Source organism: Calonectris borealis, chromosome 11 (assembly GCF_964195595.1).
Source record: "Calonectris borealis chromosome 11, bCalBor7.hap1.2, whole genome shotgun sequence".
NCBI classification, from domain to species: Eukaryota; Metazoa; Chordata; class Aves; order Procellariiformes; family Procellariidae; genus Calonectris; species Calonectris borealis.
Genome location: NC_134322.1, coordinates 1,998,788 through 2,018,325, shown reverse-complemented (window position 1 = coordinate 2,018,325; position 19,538 = coordinate 1,998,788). Strand labels below are relative to the sequence as shown.

General features: G+C 44.0%; 1 protein-coding gene across 3 annotated transcripts in view; it reads left to right on the top strand.

Annotated features, from left to right (window-relative positions):
- The window catches only part of MAP2K5 (mitogen-activated protein kinase kinase 5), a 140,769-nt gene that overhangs the window by 116,580 nt on the left and 4,651 nt on the right, over positions 1-19,538 (top strand). The gene's annotated exons all lie outside the window — the stretch shown is intronic.

Sequence of the window (19,538 nt, the reverse complement as noted above, 5' to 3'; positions counted from 1 at the left end):
TGTTTCTATTGCAGCTATTCTCTAGTTAAAGGCTAATCTCCGAAGATGCCCTGGGGCAGATATTTCACAATCCAGACTAGTCTCAATTTAGATCCTGGTTAGTAAAGTATTTAACTGTGAATCTAATTTTAAGGATATTAACTTCAATAGTTCTACATTTGAAGTTAGGCACCTCCTTAAATACCTTGGTAAAATGAGGCCTTAAAGTTTATCAGAGCCCTTCCACTTTGTGGTGTTGTGTGTCTCGTATGAAAGGCTTACACTGCCTTATTTTGTCTTTTTTATTAACTTTTGATGGTTGGAAAATTCTTGCAGTTAGTCACATCTGAGAAAACTTGGAACAGGTTCTAGAGATGTAGACACATTTACCTTGTGCACTATTATGCTATGGCTGGATAGCTTAGCTATTAAAACAACGGAATAGGGTTTCATAAAACCTATATCTGTTTGTAAATGCATGTTTCAGTGATGCAATAGGCCTGCCACTTATAAATAAAACATCTGCAGATCGCACATACCCCCATAAGTATATATGTATGTTTGTAAGCAATAACACCACTCCAGGGTGTAGAGTCATAAAAATGAGGCCAAAGGGTGAGTGCCTGCAGTACCAGGGAAGTGCACAGATTTATCTTTACAACTACATGCCCTGGAGTGTGCTAGTCCCCTTTTAAGGAGGTATTTTGTAAAATATTTTTAAAATTATAGCAGCTCAGGAAAAAAAAAAAAAAAGCCTTCCTACTTTTTAAACAAAATCTTTTGTTTAATGCATTTTTCCCCTCATGCTACTTTCTATTCAATTATAAATGAACTTGCAACAACAAGTCCTAAAGCATGGAGCAGACTGAAATAAAGAAGTGACCCAGTCCTTGCCTGCGGTGTGGCTGACCCTCATAAGCTGCCCTAAATTCCCTCCTCCAGCCTGATGGGCTCAGAGCACCCCGTGCTCTTCTGTGACAGACTCACTATTAGCTCAGTAGTTGCTCGCCAGTCGAGCCCTTTACGTGCTTGCACTTACCCAGGCTTGTCAAGGAGCGCTTTATTTATAAAACTCATATGCACATATACATTAGCATATATATGAACACCCACATAATATATCTATATAGACATGAGCATATCTGTACATACATCTACATATGTGTATAGAAATTACCGTACTTTGTTGGAAAACAGGGCCAGAACAAAAGCTGTTAAATACCCTCTGAATTCTAGAATTGCTGACCGCAATATCCTTTCTAATTCCACGTCATCCGTTTCTGAAACTCTGTTGTAGTTCTGATGGGTATCCCTGTGTTAACTCTCAGGGTAGAGTGATGCAGGTACTGTCGGTGAGATCCTGGACTTGTCAAGGTCAGCTTACCGTTGATTTAAATGGGAGCAGGATTTCACCTAGTTCATTGGGTTTGGGGTTTTTTTATTTAGAAGAAATGTACTAGCAAGGATGAAAGGTGTAACACAGGTAATCATCGTTAGCTTCAGCCAAAACGGTGGAGTGCAGGCTTTCTCCCCTATGGACATTAACCGTACTGGAAGTCACTATTTTGTAACCAATTTAGTATAATTAAAGACTGAAAGCAAAATGAAAGGAGCAGAACATCAATCTTTTTCTACTCTCCTGATAATCGGTGAATTGTTAAATGCATTTTAAGAGCCAACTAAGAATACCTGGAGTGCCAGATTGGCAACTCCAGTGAAGTCACGGGGTTACATCAGGGATGGATTTACCCTGTCTATCATGTTAGGAAGCCCTTTTTTATAAAAGTCACTATGCACATTTTGTCAGAAAATAGGGCCAAAGCCAAGGCTGTATGAAATTCCTGGATAAAGGCTTTCTAGTACCATAGATATTCTTGTGCAAGCGAACACCGAATTTCCATAACAGCTGGCATAAATCAGGTACCTGTATTTACACTCGGTCGCTATGCCCTTTCTTCCATATACCCATCCACAAACCAAGATAGAACATCAGTTTCTCTCTGTATACGTAATCAACGATTTAATTGTTTCAAAGTATTTCAAATTAACAGACTTGTTCCACAGGAGTGAAAAAAAGTAATTTCACCAAGCAATGGGAAAATTGTCCATCCAGGGAAAGGAACAGTCTTTATAATTCACCAGTGATTATTCTGAACTTGTGCTTACAGTGTCTGCTCTTTTGTCTCCAGTTTGTTCCCTCTTAAGAAGAGAAAGGCATACAGTCAATTAAATTGAACGTACTCCTGTTTCAGCACCAGGGAAGACGGCACAACATCTTAGCATATTCCTCTGTCTCTCTTCTCTTCCTTTCCAACAAGAAAAGGAAAAACTCAACAAGTCTTCTGTAAAAAGATTTTTTTTTGCCCCACCCCCCCAACTTCCTGTTTTCATTTAAAACACAGAGTTTTCTGGCATCGCAAGCCTGGCTCCCGGGGAAATGCAGACGTAGATGTATATTTAGCGAGCGCGATGTGGCGGTACGGGTAAGGTTTAAACTCCCACTTGTGCCGCGTGTATGGGTCGGCATCTGCGGGCTGGTTTGGCTCAGGAAGCTGTAGATCTGACTGTATTTACGGTATTTTTCAGAAGCTTTCCATTCTAAGCTCTATTTAATGGAATCTATGCATAGTAAGTAATCAGGTCAGAGAGAAGCAACATCCCCTGTTTGAGATCAATCGCTGGCTAATACTTTATCTAGGCCACTTTATTATCTCATGCTGATTCCATTCCCATTCTCCTCCTCCTTTGTAGCATGCACTTCAGCTGTGGTAAAAGTACGTATCGCATACATATTAAAAACATATACCCATTCTATCTGTATGTAAATGTGTGAGACACAGCTGGATATTGCAGGAGTTTGATTTACTAATAGTTATTATCTGTTCTAGCTGTTCAGAGGCAAAGAGAGTTTCAGAAAACAAGCTAGCGCAGAAATTGCCTTTATGATATCACTATCCTGCTTTGGTAATTGTTTAAAATCTCTTCTTTAGCTGGAAGCTTGGCCTTTTATTTTGCAGATCGTATGTGCTTTTCAGAAAGCCAGCAGAATTGTTGAAGTCTCTTGTTGAGTTTTTTGTTAGTACAGCATTGAACTCTACCGTGCTACATAGGGCTATTTAAACGAAAGCAATTTACTTAAAGAAATTGTATTTGAAATACCAAAAGCCAAGCATGTAGCAGTTATTCCATTATGCTTTCCCATGGATGCATAAAAGTACAGTCTTTAGGATGCTGCTTGGATTTCTCAAGGAGAGTATTGGGCAGGGAGAGGCAATGCTTTTGGCCAAGGATGTAGTCGGCTTCTGCATTTGATTACTTTTGCACAGATCTTCTAATTTTTGTTCAAGTCTCCAAATTTTAAACAAAACTTCTAGCTTTTCTCCTTTTTTTTAAAATTTAAATTACTGATGCTTTTTATGTTGGTGTTTTATTAATTTAGAAGATTGTATGGTGAATTGTACATCAATACATTGTGTCAAAACCACTGACCTGCTGAAAAACATGTTCTTCTTTGATTTTTTTTTTTTATTTTAATGCCTGGTGCAATTTTGAAGTTTCCCACTCCTATGCATTCAGCGATCCCTCTTTCCATTTCAGGAATGGCACCCTGATCTCGTTAGCTACAGTGGGCATTCTTTCAGATAGATCGTTTGTTTGTACATTTAAATGTGTTAAGATATGTGTCAAAATATTACAGGCTCTCAAAAATGGATTCTGGCTGGCTGTTCCCCCATCTCCAAGAAGTATAGGAAATAAAAAATGCAAAGCTTTTAAGTAGCTATATTTAAGTATCTATATTCTAGAGGGTCTGGACAGTAGCATTTCTTACCAGGTAGAGCTAAACTTGCTTGCAACTTGTTGTGTAAACCATTGTTTGTAGCTCCTAGGAAATACTTTTATGGTTTAAACAAACAAATGGAGGATCAGCATAATCTTACCTGGATTTTCATATAAACCTTCAAAATAAAGCCAATAAAATACTGCCACTTACGTTTGTCAGTAAGAGGGATTTCCCTCAGCAGCTAATTTGGCTCTTGCATTATAGCAGTGGCAACACTGACTGAGTAGCTGAGATGGCTGTACGGGTTGGGTTTTTTGGTGGTGTTAACTTTTGAGAAAGACTGGAGGGCTGCCTGCACTTTGCTTTTCACAAACACATCCCGTAAATCTTTTGAAGACAGCTTTACAGATAAATGTTTTCTGCCTGTATCTATCTAGATGTTTATGCATCATTGCTGGATCACAATGAGCCAAGAATTTTTCCTCTTTGGCTACTTACAACCATTGGTTTTTTTTTTTCCCTGAGCCAGTGCAGGATCTCCTATCAGCGATGATTTGTCCAGCATAAAATTGTCTGTGCTTGAACCTGTGATGGACAGCTTTGTTTGCAAACATTTAGACTCTCCTCTGTCACAATGATCCCAGTTACTCACCCCATGACAAGCAGAAATTCTGACAGACACCAAAACACTCCAGATGTGAAGGAAGGGGCTCTCTCCTGATTTCCCAAGCAAAAAAGTACAGAGCCAAGTATTTTAGCTGTTGTAAATATGATAAATATTAAACTGTATCTGCAATCTATCAATTCAGACGTACAATGGATAAGGACTTCTGGATCAAATCCTGGATCCATTGGAGGCAATGTCAAAATTTATATTGACTTCATTGATGCTCGGATTTCACACTAGGGCTCGGGATGCTCTTGTTACTGTGTGTTCATCATCTTCCTTGCTCAGGACAGCTCAACAGTTGGAGAAAAAAATATGTATTCTTTCAGGTGGCTGTGTTGCCCAGCTGAAGTGGGGAAAGGTGGGTTATGGATCTTTCCCCCTCTCTCTTTCCCTCTCTCTTAAAAAAAAAAAAAAAAAAAAAGAAAAGAAGCGGTCTCTGTCCTTAGGGGTATGATTTGCTCTTCTTTGTCACTTGAGAAATCAGCTATCGAAATGGAGAAATACATTATATCAGTGTCACTAAATCCAGCAATTACAGAAGACTAAGATTGTGACAAGGTTAACTTGTGAGCGTTAGAGTTTTAAGGTGTTATATTCGTTCACTGTCTTCTGCAGTCCCATTGCTCATACGACCTCTGACTTTTTACAGAAAATGTGGACATCTGACTTTCTCTTTCTAACATGCCCTAGAACTGCACAATATACTAGCACTTTCCAGTGAGATGTGAAAAGAAATAACTTGAGTTGGCTCGAAGAAGTATTGAAAATCTAAGGAAATTGGACAAAAACAAATTGGCAATGGCTTAGAGTGATACGGTTAATATTTTTGGTTACTTGAATCTCCTGGGCTTTGCAGTTTAATTTGAGCAAATGTTTCATTTGGCACTGCTGGTTGTTCTGTAGTTCTCCAGACACAGAGACAAATATTTACATCTCACTCATTTTGGTAGCAGAACTGCAAATTTTTCAATTATGATACATTGAGAAGTTGTGCATTTGTCTTGTTGATATTTTTGTCAGCTGTCTTCCCTACATATTTATTTAAAAAAAAAAAAATCAAAAATCTGTTAACAGTTCCAAAATAAGAGCCATATCTTTAATTCCCAGAATATTGTCCTTCCTGTTCATTCCAAATTCATCAAGGCATTTGCTCTAACAGGCGACTGGTGAAATCTATGTACAATATTTATTTGTATAATAAAACTGGAATTTTAAATGGATTCAAACGCGCTGCGTGGATTAAAACTGCTGGCATTTGTGTAGTACCAGCTACTTGAGGGTCTCTATTCTGATTGGCACCTCGAGCCGCTCCTGCAGTATTAAATAAGAGTAATAATTCCCTATGAATAAGCGGAGTATAAAGCAGGAGATACAGATACGGCTTCTTAGTGACCTGTGTGCATTATGCCTCAAATCCCTTAATCAGATTTGTGCCGGTTGATTCTTGCATCCGCAGAAATTCAGCTGGAGGATCAGGGCCTAAAGTAGTAAAAAATCAATTAATACTACTTTCTAATTTGTGCGGTTGACAAAAACGCATATAAATAGGGGACATTTTTCTACTTAAGAGGGCCGCACTGAAAGATTTTTAATTGGATTTTCATTGTGATTGACAGCATTTGATTATGACAGTAACTTTATTTGGCTGGACTGTTATAGCCCTCTTGTTCAGGGTTTTTTTTTGTTGTTGTTGGTTTTTTTTCCCCATCAAAGCTCTTTTTTATCCGCTGAATCCCCAGCGGAGCAGCCGTGCCTGTGAAAGAGCCTTTTAGCACCTTTGTTGCAGCCATCCCTGGTGATGATTGGACCCAGCTGGTAGCAGATAGGAAAATGTGCCTTGCACAAAGAGGTTGCATCTCCCGTCTCCGCCGTTTCAATAATTTTAAGAGCCCCAGAAACCTGTTGAGGATTAGAAGTAGCTTTAGATGTGAAATGAGTGTTAAGTATTAGTAATCGGGAGATTAGGGCCCCGGGGACAATGGGAGATAAACAACTGCAATTAAGGCAAATCTGCCAGAGTAAACAAAATTTAGCAGAAACAGATGCCCTAACCATTTTGGGGGATTGATTGGAGGGCACCGAGGAATCGATTTTTGTCTTGTTTACACTTCCAAACCCCTGTGATAAACTGGGAGGCTAAATATTTCATACAGCCTGATTTTAGTTAATTTTTTTCCAGCTCCTCACAGTAGGTCTGCTCTCTTCTAACAGTGACCAGGCCCGAGTTTATTCAGCATTCACAGGGAGCAGCTAATTGTCTATGAAGGGCCCCTGTGTTTAAATGGGCTTGACAGGAATTTAAATTTTGTTTCAATCAACCTCTGTGCTCACAGCCTGCTCCAGTTTCTAATTTTTAAATTAAACATGATTTTTTTTTTTTTTTTTTTAAGCCGCGGCCTCTCCTCCGGAGCCGGCTGCTCGTGCTCCCACCCAAGGCAGCTGCCGCAGCACGGGAATGCGCAGGTTTATTAAGGCCATAATAGCAAAGCACGACGAGCCGCAGCCGTGGAAAAGTTCATTGTCCCATAAATGTGCATCTGCCTGTTCGGATTTAATGGGAGATGCTGGGGTAAACGCTCGGTTGGTGTAAATCGGGACGGCTCCGCCGGCGTCTGCCTGCACGGCTGGAGAGAGCCGGGGTTTCCACCGGGGAAGGGCTCCCGGTGGGGAACGGTGGCATTAAAATACAAGTCTGAGGATGGAAATGGTTTTCGTGGCCTCGGTCGTTTGTTCAGTGACCTTGCGAGAGATTCAAAGGAATTTTTTTTTTTCCCAAGCCAACTAGTGGTGATATATTTTGCCGCCTTCTCTGTGTGTTCAGCAGGGCTCCGGACGTTTATTCGGACATCGTTTCATACCTGTGCTTTTTCTGCTCCTGGGATGGGGTGATTTGACAGTATGTTCATGCTTGATCATTTAATACTTGCTTTATTTAGTCTCTTTACTAAACCTGGCAAACACGAGGATGTTATTTTGCACTAGATGCAGACGGTGTGTAGGCATGTAATGCAATATGATTGTACGGAGTACTTTTAAAAACAACTTGTTCATTTGCAGAAACTTCATCACGGAAATGCTACCAAAGTGCGGGCTGTTTCATTCTCCCTTTTTTCTTCCAGACAGATCATTTTCTGGGGTTTTTTGGTTTTGTTCATTGTTGTTATTTGTGTGTGTGTGTGCGCACGTGTGTATGCACACAGCATTTTCTACTCCAAGGTTTGGGTGAAAAACATTTAGGAGATTGTTTAACTTTACTCCAGCGTAGTGATTTTTTTTTTTCCTGTCAGTAGAAACCAGTTTCTCAAAACTTGGAGACAACAACTATTTTTTCCACCCTTCTTCCCCAGTCCGGGGGAACACTTAAACCCCCATTTGAAGGAAATACTACATCAGCTTTTAATGTCTGACTGGCTCTGTTTGGTGTCAACGAGACCAACCCTGTCTCACGGTGAGGCATGAGCAGAAGACGCTTCTGCAGGTGCATCTACGTTAACATTAGTGTACAGGTCAGGTGTGCCCTTTTGGTGTGAAACTCCTACTCGCTCATTCTCACCACAGACAGGTCTTGAAGCTCATGGATTGAATCGATTTCAGATGAAACCAAACCAGAAGGTGTGCTCCAGGCACACACCTAATGAGCTCCAGCTACTAATGGGCGCTGTGTCCGCAGACCAGACCAGAGCTGGTCAAAAGTAAAACCTCTTCCATCCCTGAAACATTGCACCAACCGTTTCACTCTGCGGATCTGCTTCTGTTGTCGACAGCTTGCTAATGTTGACATACTCTTATCAGCCTTGGGCCACTCTCTCTATTCCTCTTCTACAGCTCTTCTTAACCTCAGCGGCACTTGCAAAAGCACGTTCCAATTATATTTCGGTTGCCTTAGTTTTTTTTAAGAGTCATCACACAAAAAATACCATTGCTGGGAATTAGCTCGTTTTGTTAGCTAAGCACCAAGAAGCATGCCAAGTACAGTTATCAGTTTAACAGCAAATATCAAAAGCAAAACTGCTGTGGAAAGAATGATCTGCAGATGGGCAAATAGACTCCTCTGTGCCACAGCCAAAACCAAAACTCTGTAGTAAATTTAAGACTAGTATATGCCACAGAAAGAGAACAGCAAAAATCAGAGCTATCCATGTACCCACCCACGCACACCCTGGGGTCCTGCAGTAGGAGGGGATTGAGTTGTTTGAAGTCGGGTCCACGCTACAGAATTCAGAGGAGCTGCACTGATTCCTGCTAATCTGACCTGAAAAAAAATTCCCTCTTGACCCTGAGTCTGATGATGATTTGCCAGCCTGAACACATCAGTCAAGGGCACAAGGGGTCTCTGAGGAGTGTTTTTAGGACCACCAGCACATTGTTTGGCTATGGCCAATGTCCAAAGCTTCAGCAGAAGGTTGAAAAAAGGATTTTAATCATAACGGAAGGATCTGTACTGCTGTTTAAAAAAGGAGATTCAGCTCTGATGGGTGGACAGTTCCTCTTCAGGTTAAGGTTTTCACGTTTAAGTTAAGCTGTTCTTCCTTCCAAGATATCTTGGTCTATCGGATATGCGTGGGGACTGCCATTGCTTAAAGACAAATTCCGTAAATTGCAGCAGAATTCTGGTGCCTCAACAAAACTACTAAACCAGCCGGAAATCACTTGCAATTAACATTATAATATAAAAAGTAAAAGTGTATTGGTAAAAATTAATCTACAAATAGATAAATAATATGCAAAAAAAAACCCCGCAAAAGGAATCCTTCTCAAAAAAAAGGATAAACAAGAAATATAGCTCCAAGACTTCACCACTTAGTAGCGTTACCCGTTTATCTTATCTTGATACATTTTGTATCATCTTTTCACTATCTTAAATATCATCAGAGGGATAAAATCATTAGTGTGCTAATCTAGATAGCCATAGTTCTAACACTGACCTAGGCTAATCTGCCTTTGCAATTTCAAGAACTATGTTTGACTCCTCTGAAAGTAACCTTAAATTGTAGTCTTGTAAGAATTCCAGAGCTGTATCCTTCACTCCTTCTCCTAATGAGGTTATGACCAAATGCTCATTATAATTGCTTTAGACTCCTTTTAATTTTCAAGCTTATTAATCATAAGAAGAGTTATTTAAAATTGCATAAATTAATCTTAGATTAAAAGCCCATCAAAGCCTCGAAACAATTAAGAATAAGTAGGATTTCCCTGGGGCAGCAAGTTTTATTTTAATAGTGTAGTCAGGTGGATATCAGAACATTGAAGTATGGTAGTGATTAATGTATGCAAAATTTAAATGAGAGTTTTTAAATGGCAAATCTAAATCACATATTGACCTAACTGTAGGCTTTAACTGCATTGTCTGTCACATATTTAAACTGTTTAGTAATCAACATTTTAATTACAGTGTATGTTAGGGAGGCCGTGCAACAAACAAAACTCACCGCTTCCCGACACTCTGCGTGGAATTGTTTAGCAGGCTGGGGCTGTGCTGCATAAGGAATGAGGAAAGAGAGCAGAAACTTCAAGGAGACTAACGATACTTGATTTTGCTTATGGATGTGTTCTTGTCCCAGCTTCATCTCCGCCCAGAAAACGCCACCGATCAATGCGGCTTTCTGGCCCTCTTTGCTACCCTCACCGTTCTCTCGACAAATCGGTCCTTTCTGCTGTCTGAGCTGGCAGAAGCTACAGGTGATGTCCTTATGGGGCTGGGAAATTCTGTGAAAACATTACCTTCTGCCTGCTTTTGTCTTCTGGCTCTTGGAGTCCTGTGCCCTCAGCTTGCCTGTGCCACGCAGCTTTGCAGGCTCCTGCAGATCTATTGAAGCACTGTGTCTGTGGCCCCTGCTGTGGGAGATTTCACTCTAGCAGCCAGCCAAGAACAGGCTCTCAGGGATGCTGAATTCCTCACCAAGCACAGCGAGAGGCAGTCCTTGCCCTGAATAGTCACTATTCTGAGCATAGGAACTGGGAGAGAGAATTGGGCCAGTCAACACTTGGTCCCAGATCAAACACTGCCATGCAAGTACATAGGAAAAGCTGGTACTTTATGGTTAAACTCGCTGTGATTTGACATATGCGGTCCCATTGCTGCAGGTGCCGCATGGAAGAGGCGAGGAGGCTTCATTTCTAGAGGAGAGTGTCTCTCTCAAAGCAAGGGTTGACCTTGCTGGAGCTTTGGGAGACTGGGGGCATGCTTTCTAGACACGCATGCTAAGCCTCCCAGTCACTGCTGTTCCAGGCACTTCAGGCACTCGCCTTTCTAATCCCATGACTCAGTCCATGGTCAAAACACCATAAAATTGCAGAAGTAAAACAAGAGATGCAACAGACTGATCACACTTAAATAGTGTCTTGCAAGCTCTTTTCACCCCTGTATATATTCTGTCTCCATGGATCAATCCGAGTGTCTGAACCCTTCAGATTCTTTTACCCGGCTCAAGCCTTAGAAGCGAGCGGTGGAGGGAAGCCTGCTGCGTGGAGCAGCTCTGAGGAGGACTCTGACACCTTCTGTGCCTGTGAATTAACAATGTTTTGGAAGTCGGCAATAGAGTATTGGCCTGAGGATTCCTCGCTGCTATTCCTGGCTGTGGGAGCAGAAATCGGCCTTGTGGATAGCTAGCACAGATAATTAGAACAGCATTTAGTTTGGCTTGTCCTTGGAGGCAGGAGTTCTAGATGTAAAATTCTCCACTACTGGAGGCAGTGGTAGAGCGATGAAATCTTATACGTGCTGAGGTCACTAGAGGGGGACACAGGGTCAGTCTGGGGTGTTTTGGGTTACTCAAGCACTTCATATCTCCAGGTGTCCTGGGAAGATAGTCCAGCTCCAGAGCTGAGGTTTGTATTTGTCCTTTTGGAGGTCCGACTTGTGTTCCCATTAAACATGTGAATGGGCAAGAATTTCCTCTCGAGTAACTGCCCTCAGTTAATTACAAGAGCTGTAAATGGCATAGACGCATCGGTAGCAATTGGAGAACTAGCTGGGATGATAACTGTGGTGCACTGTTTTACAGCCAAGTTCTTGTTTTCCAGAATTGCAGGGCTTGTGCTCCTTCGGCCAGCTAGGGATGAGATGCCAGCCAGGCTTTTCTGATGTAACGTTTGCACTGAGGCCATCTGATCAAGCTTGCCTTTGAACACAGAGGGCACCTCCAGTGGAGGAAGGCATGGGACATCCCAACTGATTCAGGAGCATAACAAGTGTCGTGATTTGGTTGCGTTTTGCGCTGAGTTACTGTAGACACGGGCTGGAGTTCTGCCGAATGGCCCTCAGATGTGGTGTGGGGTGGAAATGGGTGCAGATGCAAGCAGATGGGTCCCAGGTATGCAGTGATGGGGCTGTGCAGAGCTGGATCAGAGGATGCTTCCCTAGGTCTCAACTCCTGCTACCAGGGAAGCCTCACCAGTGTCATCAGGGCTTAGGGAATGGCAGGGAAGGGGAGCAGGTTTCCAGTTGTCATTTTATTCTTAAAAGGTGCCCCAGTGCTCAGAGGTGCCATGTTTTGTGCAAGAAGAGCTCTGTGTTGATGCATCTGATGCACCACGGAGACATTCAATGCTGCAAAGCAGTGACGTGCCATTTCTAATGTTGCCTAATAAACTGCTGCATTGTCTTCTCCCTTCCCCCCCTTTAAAAAATAGCATCAAAATCGCATGTTAAGCGGAGAGTGAGCTTCCTTTAAAGCAGCCTGTAGCCATCAGTAATATTTATTTTCTCTATTTGTTTTAAGCCTGTGAAGACTGTGGTTTCCTCCATACTGTCCTGATGGAGCCCTGACCAGCAAGCGTGCAATGCCCCTAGCCCTAATGTGCCATTAATGATAGGTTAATGTACAGTATAATGTTTTTTGGACTATGGGTTCATTACACTTCTGAGTGCAAGGTCCTTCTGCAGAGCGCCCAAGGTCCCATTGCATTATATCATGCAATAAAAATACCCTTTTCATATCACACGCTAATAAACTGTATTTGAAATGCTGTCTAAGGGCACTGCCATCGTCTTGATAGTCTGTGTCTGCAACAGTTGGGATCTTTTTATTATGGTTTTTGTTATGCTGAATTCAAATTTTTAAATGAAATGCATAATTTGTGTGTGCTTCTTTGTAATAAATGGAGCACAGTCCTTTAACTGCACAGTCTGGGAGGATTCCTATAACAGACAACATTAAAAGGATGGCACTGTTGCAACCAACAGCAACGATGCTTATTTCCTAACGTACCGTGTGTAAGCATGGAGTCTTTTGTAACTGGCTAGGTGTTGTGGTTACATCTGGGTGTCATGCAGTCATTAACATAAGACTTTGGTCCCTCTAATGGTGTCCCTCCTTCCTCCTCTGTATTCATAGGGTTTATGTTAACGTCTGTCTTTGCAGCTCGCTTCTGGCTGCAGGGAAGATGGGCTTTCAGCATGTCGACAAGCAGCCACCAAGCATTTGCGGCAGCGGCCGTAGCCTGTGTTGGCTCTGCCGGTTCTCCTGCCAGCGGCGTTGGAGCAGCGGTAGTGCTCCACCAGACCTTGTGAGCCGTATGGCACGTGGTGCTTCGACGGCACAGCCGGCGCTGGCCTTGGCCGTGCAGGATTGAAAGTCAGGGCTCAGCTCTTCTTGCCGTGGAGGAGAAAAGAGGAAGAGAGGTGTTCTGGTTCCAGCTGGGATAGAGTTAATTTTCTTTCTAGTGCTGTGTTTTGGGTTTGGTCCGAGAAGAATGTTGATGGTGCATTGATGTTTTAGTTGTTGCTAAGTGGTGCTTACGTAGTCAAGGGCTCTTCAGCTTCCCATGCTCTGCCGGGTGCACTGGAAGCTGGGAGGGAGCATAGCCAGGACAGCTAGCCCAGCTGGCCAATGGGGTATTCCATACCATATGACGTCATGCTCAGTATATAAACTAGAAGGCGTGGTCTGGCTCGGGGATGGGCTGGGGCATCGGTCGGTGGGTGGTGAGCAGTTGCATTGTGCATCACCTGCTTTGTATGTTCTGTTATCGTTGTTATTATTATTACTGCTGTTTTATTGTGTTCTATTTCAATTATAAATTGTTTTTATCTCAACCCACAAGTTTTCCCACTTTTGCCTTCCCGATTCTCTCCTCCATCTGACCGGAGGCAGGGGGGTGAGCGAGCGGCTCTGTGGTGTTTAGTTGCTGGCTGGGGTTAAACCACAAGAAGAGGTCAGTGCCCCAGGAACTTACTGCTCCTTTTGCAGCCACCAAAGCAGCAGGAGGTGCCGAGGTGGTGCCACCGGGGCACCTGGCTGCGATCCTGGCAGTAAGCACAGCCCCTCCAGCCTGGCTGCGGCATCGGCAGGAAGGCCACGGTGCTGCTCATCTCCATGTGCAGTCTGAGCTCAGGCCACAGCCACCCCTTAGATGCGGGATGAGGTTCCCAGGTTCCTCCCCGTAACCTTCATGGCCCCCTGCAGCGATGCGGCTCTCCATGCTGGTCTGTAGGAGCAGGTGCCCCTGGGCATTTCCCACCAGGGCAATGCAGTGAGCCAGCACTGACGCTGGCACGTTCTCCAGGAGAGCTGGGAGCAGGTCGTGCTGCCTTCCCCAATTAACCTCTCACTGCCCCGGTGAAAAAAATATAAGGAGATGATGATGTGGGTTAGATCTGGATGCACTGTCAAAAAAAGAGCAATATCATTGAGCACCATTTGGGATTAAGGTTCCTGTCCGTGTCCTCCCCGTCTCCCTCATGTCCTCTGCCCCAGGAAACACCACCTTGTAATTTTTGCAGATTTACAAGGAAATTGGTGACTGACCTGTGTTTCATGTTGGGAATGTATGTTGTTGCCATCCTGGCTAAGGTCAGTAACTGCCTATTTCACGGACCCTTTAAACCGATCTCACAATAAACACTCACTTGCTTTGTGCCTGGAAAGTCCTCTGAAATCACAGAAGCATTGCTTAAGGGATGTTATTTATTGTCTGCCTGTCCTTCGGCAGTGTTTAGGAGCCTCAGCATTGGCCTAAACCTCCTTGGTGCTATCCAAACACAAGCGTTTTAAAGTCCGTGGTAGAGGAGCCTATTTATGGGGTAGTCTGTTGTAGCACAGTGAAGCTTTCATCTTCCTTGGACTTGTGTATGAGAGGCACTGTAAACTGTTACGTATGCATTAGATTAAATAGCTGAAAGGATTCAGATAGCCCAGATTTGGGGCTGTGGGTGATGCACAGGTCTTGTATTAGGGCTGTCCCGGGGGGGCACATTTCTCCTGGACAGGTCACCCTCGCTCCTACCAGCAATGCTGGCGAGTAGATCCAGAGCAGAGCTGCATGCGGGCACCTGGTGCTGCAAAAGGCCCATAGGTCTGCAGTCCTGCCAGAGACGCAACGTGAAGTCTGTTGCAATAAGCTCTGGGTGGGTTAATATCAGAAACGAAGATTTCTCAGGCCTTAGGAGAAGGCCATGAAAGCAAATTGCTGAATTTTAAGGGTAGGTAAAATTACAGAACTTTTACCCTTGAATAATGGCAATTTAATTGACTGGGCTAAATGATTGATGGTTTGTGAGCAATGAGTTTGAATTACCAGGGCTGTGTGTTCAGGGGGGCACTGCCCTTTTAATTTCATGTCAGATATTTAAATCATTTACATCACCTTCTGCGAGGCGCTCCCCTTTGAAAGAGTTAACCTGTCTGGTGGGACACTGCAACTTGAGAAATGTACCCTTTATCAAGAGAATGAGATGAGACAAGTTCATTTAAAAAGCCTGGTTTGTCATTGTTTATCTAATTTTCGGAGTTGACACACAAAATTAGGCTGGCTGACACTCACTCTGGGACTATCCCTGGCCCCGTCCTGCCTGACCTTTTCGGCTCCAAGCTGCTCTGCGCTCGCCAGCGGCCGCGTCCCCTCGGCTGCAGAAATTGCTGTGTGTCCTAGCGAGCCAGACCCCCGGCCGGGGTAAGGCAGGCACGGGGAGCTGTTTGGTGGGGGCTTTTCACCATATTTTATGCTGCTTGGGTCTGCTGGACATACTGATTGCCAGGTATTTTTAAGGCTCAGTATTTCAGAATTGGCAAAGGGGTAGTTACTGCTTTGTCATGAACGTGCGTAGAAGCCTGAGCAGACATGAAGTGCGCGGGGATGGGATCAGCTCTGTCATGGGGGCGTCCCGTGATACCTTCGGGCTCCTCTCATGAGCCTCTCTTTCCTTGGTGTCATGCTTCCCTCCGTGATTACGCCTGTCAGTGTTGTGGTTACTGAGACCCAGATGTTGGCTGAACCATCACTGGTGGGGCATGAGCAGAGTCTCCATTACAGTGATTTTACTAAGGAAGGTTTAATATCAATCTCTTATTTGCCAGTTCACAGTGGACGTAGGTGCCAGTGTACAAGAGCTGTGCTCTCTGCTGACGTTAACGTGCTGTTGGAGCAGGGGTGCTGGGTACAGCTCAGCACCCCGACGCCGCTGCTGCCCCGGGGGATGTGAGTGCAGGACTGAGCTGTGCTGGAAGCCAGCTAACTTCCCCATCAAAAAAAGTGATGGATGGATGCTGCAAAAAAGGTATGCACGCCACACCAAGCGGAGAGTGTCATCTCACCAGGGCAGTGAGAAACCAGCCACTGCAACAGAAAACGCATTTCAAGCTTCCACGCGTTTAACTTTCCTCAGTGTTACCTTGCAAAGCAAAATAAATCTATATGGTAATATTTAAGTACAGCAGGTTGCTTGTGTTTGTTTTAGAACGTATTGCTCACTGTTTAAGTCAGGGCTGGGACTTTTATTTGTGGCTGAAACACTCAGTGGCCAGAATCTATTAATAGTGTCCAAGCTGTTGTGACTATCATTTTTTTCTTTCTTGAGGTGACAGTTTGTCCCAGCCCCATCCTGCAGCCTGAGCAGGCAGTAGACCTGGAGGTGCAGCTGCATTTCTCCTTTAGCAGTTTTTTTACCTGGGTTTTTTTCCCCTTCTTCCTTCCTTCCTTCCCTGTCTAATCTCCATGCCCCTTCTCTCCACTCTCCCTTCCAAAGATATCTCCAGTTGAAGGCACTGCTTTCTGTGACGTGCATGTTTTGGACTGCAGGAGTTAACAGTTGCAGTACTCTGGATGCTTGAAAAGGGGGGAATGGGGGACTAGGTGCTAAATAGTGGTGAAATGCGGAGGACTCCTGAGGGTGACTTTGTGAAGAAGTTGCTAAGAGCAGAGGAGACTGCTGCTGGAGCAAACGCGGTGGTTGGAGAGACTTTGGAGGAAATTTTAAATGTTTTCCCTGAGACATTTTTGGATGCTAAGCCAACTGCACGTCCCTCTCACGTAGTTTGTACTGCATTTTCACTTCAGACGTTGCTGTAAGCAGGCCAAGGGCAAGTTTGATGGACTCGTGCATTGTCCACAATTCTGTATTGCTCTTTGATGTATGTTTTTATTGCAGTTGCAGGCATGACTGCAGCAGGCTGAGCGAGGTGTGGTCTAGCGAGGTCAGGTATTAGAAGAAGCAAAGTGGTTTTGGTGTAGACTTCAGCACAGGCCGTCCATGGACATTGTACATCCTTGTGCTGCTTGCGACCTCCTTGCTCTTGGTGCCTGACCTGAACATGCCATGGGCTGTCCACCAAGATTTGCAAAGACAGGTCCCACTGAAACTGTAGTTTTAGCTTTGGTGGAAATCTCTGTTTTCCCATTCCCTATTAAAAAGGAAATGAACAAACGAACAAAAAAAAAAAGAAACAAAAAAACCCCCAAAGAAACAAAACCAAAAAACCAACCACCAGATTCTGAAAAACAGCTTCTCGTAAAAACATCCCTTCAGCCTGAGGAAAATCCTTCCCAGAGCAACATAGTCTAAAACCAAGGAAAATCTAAACAGCAGTTTCAAGTTAAACTTATTCCTAGGGAGAAAAGTGAGTGTATAAAACCCCAGGCTTCAGTGGAATAACCTCACAAAACAAAGCAAATAGGGTGAACAGCACGGCTAGCCGACGTTTTCAACCTTACATAGCCTGCAATTTCCTTTTGCGTGTTGTGAGTAGCTTAAATGCAAGGATATACTGGGTGTGAGATGTCTTCCTCTGCAGGGAGCCTCCATCGTGAAGGAGATTCACGGGACAAGCAGACTGGCTTTAATAGCTGATTTTTAATTGCCCCAATGCATCTGCTCTTCCCTGTCTGTGGGCTCTTGCTGGTTTTTCCCTAGTTCTCACTAGTGGCCTTGACTGTTGTTTTGTTTAAGAGGCGAAACAGCTACTTCTAGGCTATCTTGCTTATAATAAGCATTTACCTTGCAGTCAGACTAGATGATCATTGTAGTTCCTTTCCAACTGAAAAAATATTCTAAACCTTACTCTTGCACCTTTTGCACCCAAAAATATCGAAGTGCTGGGCAAAGCACGGTTGCACTGATTCTCTCAGCACTCTCGTGAGAGAGCAGAATCATTTATTCCCTTTTTAACCACGAGGATGAGGGAGATTAAGCAGCTGTGTGAAGGTCATGCTGGAAAGTATGTGGCATCTTGGGAATAAACTCCAGGACTCCTGTCTCCGTGTTCTCGATCGTGCCCTCTCCTGAATTGTTTTCATAGGTAAGAATCAAGTAAAACCAGGAATAATTCAGATTGAATTTGTTTAGTAAAACAGCGAAACCCAAACGTACGTGGGATGTCTGGAGTAGGAGATAAAAAAAAAAGAGGGTGCAACCTTTCTTTAGAGTTGTTCCTGATGTTAGACATTTAAGACCAAAGCTAAAGATTTCTAATAGCCAGGTGTTGGAAGGAAAAAGACATTGTCCATATGATCAGTGCCGCAAGCATCTGTGTACTTAAGTGCATCATTTTAAGATCATCTGTCTTCTCTTGGTAGCACTGAACTGTCCGCTGCCATCCTCAAAGCTCTGGAATGGACTCTGGTACCTCTGGATGTGTTCTTCTTCCTTGTTTTCCAAGCAACGGCTGACTGTGAGCACACACACATCTGACTGGAGGGGAAATTCAGAGCGCTCTGACAAATTTAGAGTTGCTGTCTACAGCTAAGAATGGCTGAAAGGAAGCAATTTGCTTCAAAAAAGTGAATATTGGGGGAAAACATCTGTTTCTGTAGCAGTTACAAAGAGCAAACTCGGAAAGGTCAACTGCAATGGCAGGTAGCAGCTGCCCACAATTTCAAAGGCCTGGAGATAAAATTAAGGGCTTGGAGCTGGAGCCTGGTGGGAAGCACTGACAAACCTGCGAAGGGGAAAGCAAGTTCTTTGAACTGACTTTGCTTTGGAAACCTGTAATCACAGGAGAGTCGCGCTGCAGCCTCCGGTTTGCAGGAGTCGGGTGATCTTGTATCTGCAGACTTTGGCATCTCGGTGGTGGTTTTCTGGGGGATGTGCACATCCACACGTGTGCGGGCTTTCACACAAAAGGAGTTTTACATAGAAAAACTCAGGAGCTTTCTTCAGACTGCAACCGTGCCGTGTCTGTTGTAGCTTCACCCTAGTCACTGTAGTGTCTTTTAGATTCTGTAGACTTTTGGCATGTTTTTTTTCCCCGTTTCAAATTTGAGTTATAGACTGAGCAGGCTGACGTTTTCCTTGGGGGAAAAAGCAGGGCAGCCATCGGGTTAGAGCCTGCAGTGCAAATGTAAGGCGTTCCCGAAGGCTGTCTGTTGTGTGCACCCGGAAAATAAAGAAATCCAAGAAGGAGTGGGACCACCGGTGTGACCAGCTCAGGCTGATACTGGAGAGGAAACCCAGGAGTGCAGCTTCTCCCTGTCCAGGCTGAAAAACCGACTGTTGCCGCGATAGACGTTGCAGGGCAGTGAATGAACGCTGGAGAAGAAGCACATGTTGGGCATGACCGGTCCTAGCGCTTCTTGCACAGCCAGTCACCAGCACCGTGCTCTGCCTGTGGCGTAGTTCTTGCGCTAGCGGATCGTAACAGACCTCTCGACATCATCTCGCAGTTACGCCAGCAGCTGTTGAAATTATCCATACACTCACTGGTGATCAGCAGTGAGGTTTGCTGGGAGGTGACCGCGGTACGGTTGTTTAAATTTTCTCTCCACCAGCATCTGGCCATGCTTGTAGTGTGGTTCACAGAATAAACCTGTGCAGTCTCTTACGCTCTGCTCTTGATGAATGGATGGGGAAAGGTTTCATTTAAGTAGTTCCAAGGGAAGATCTGTTTCATAGCT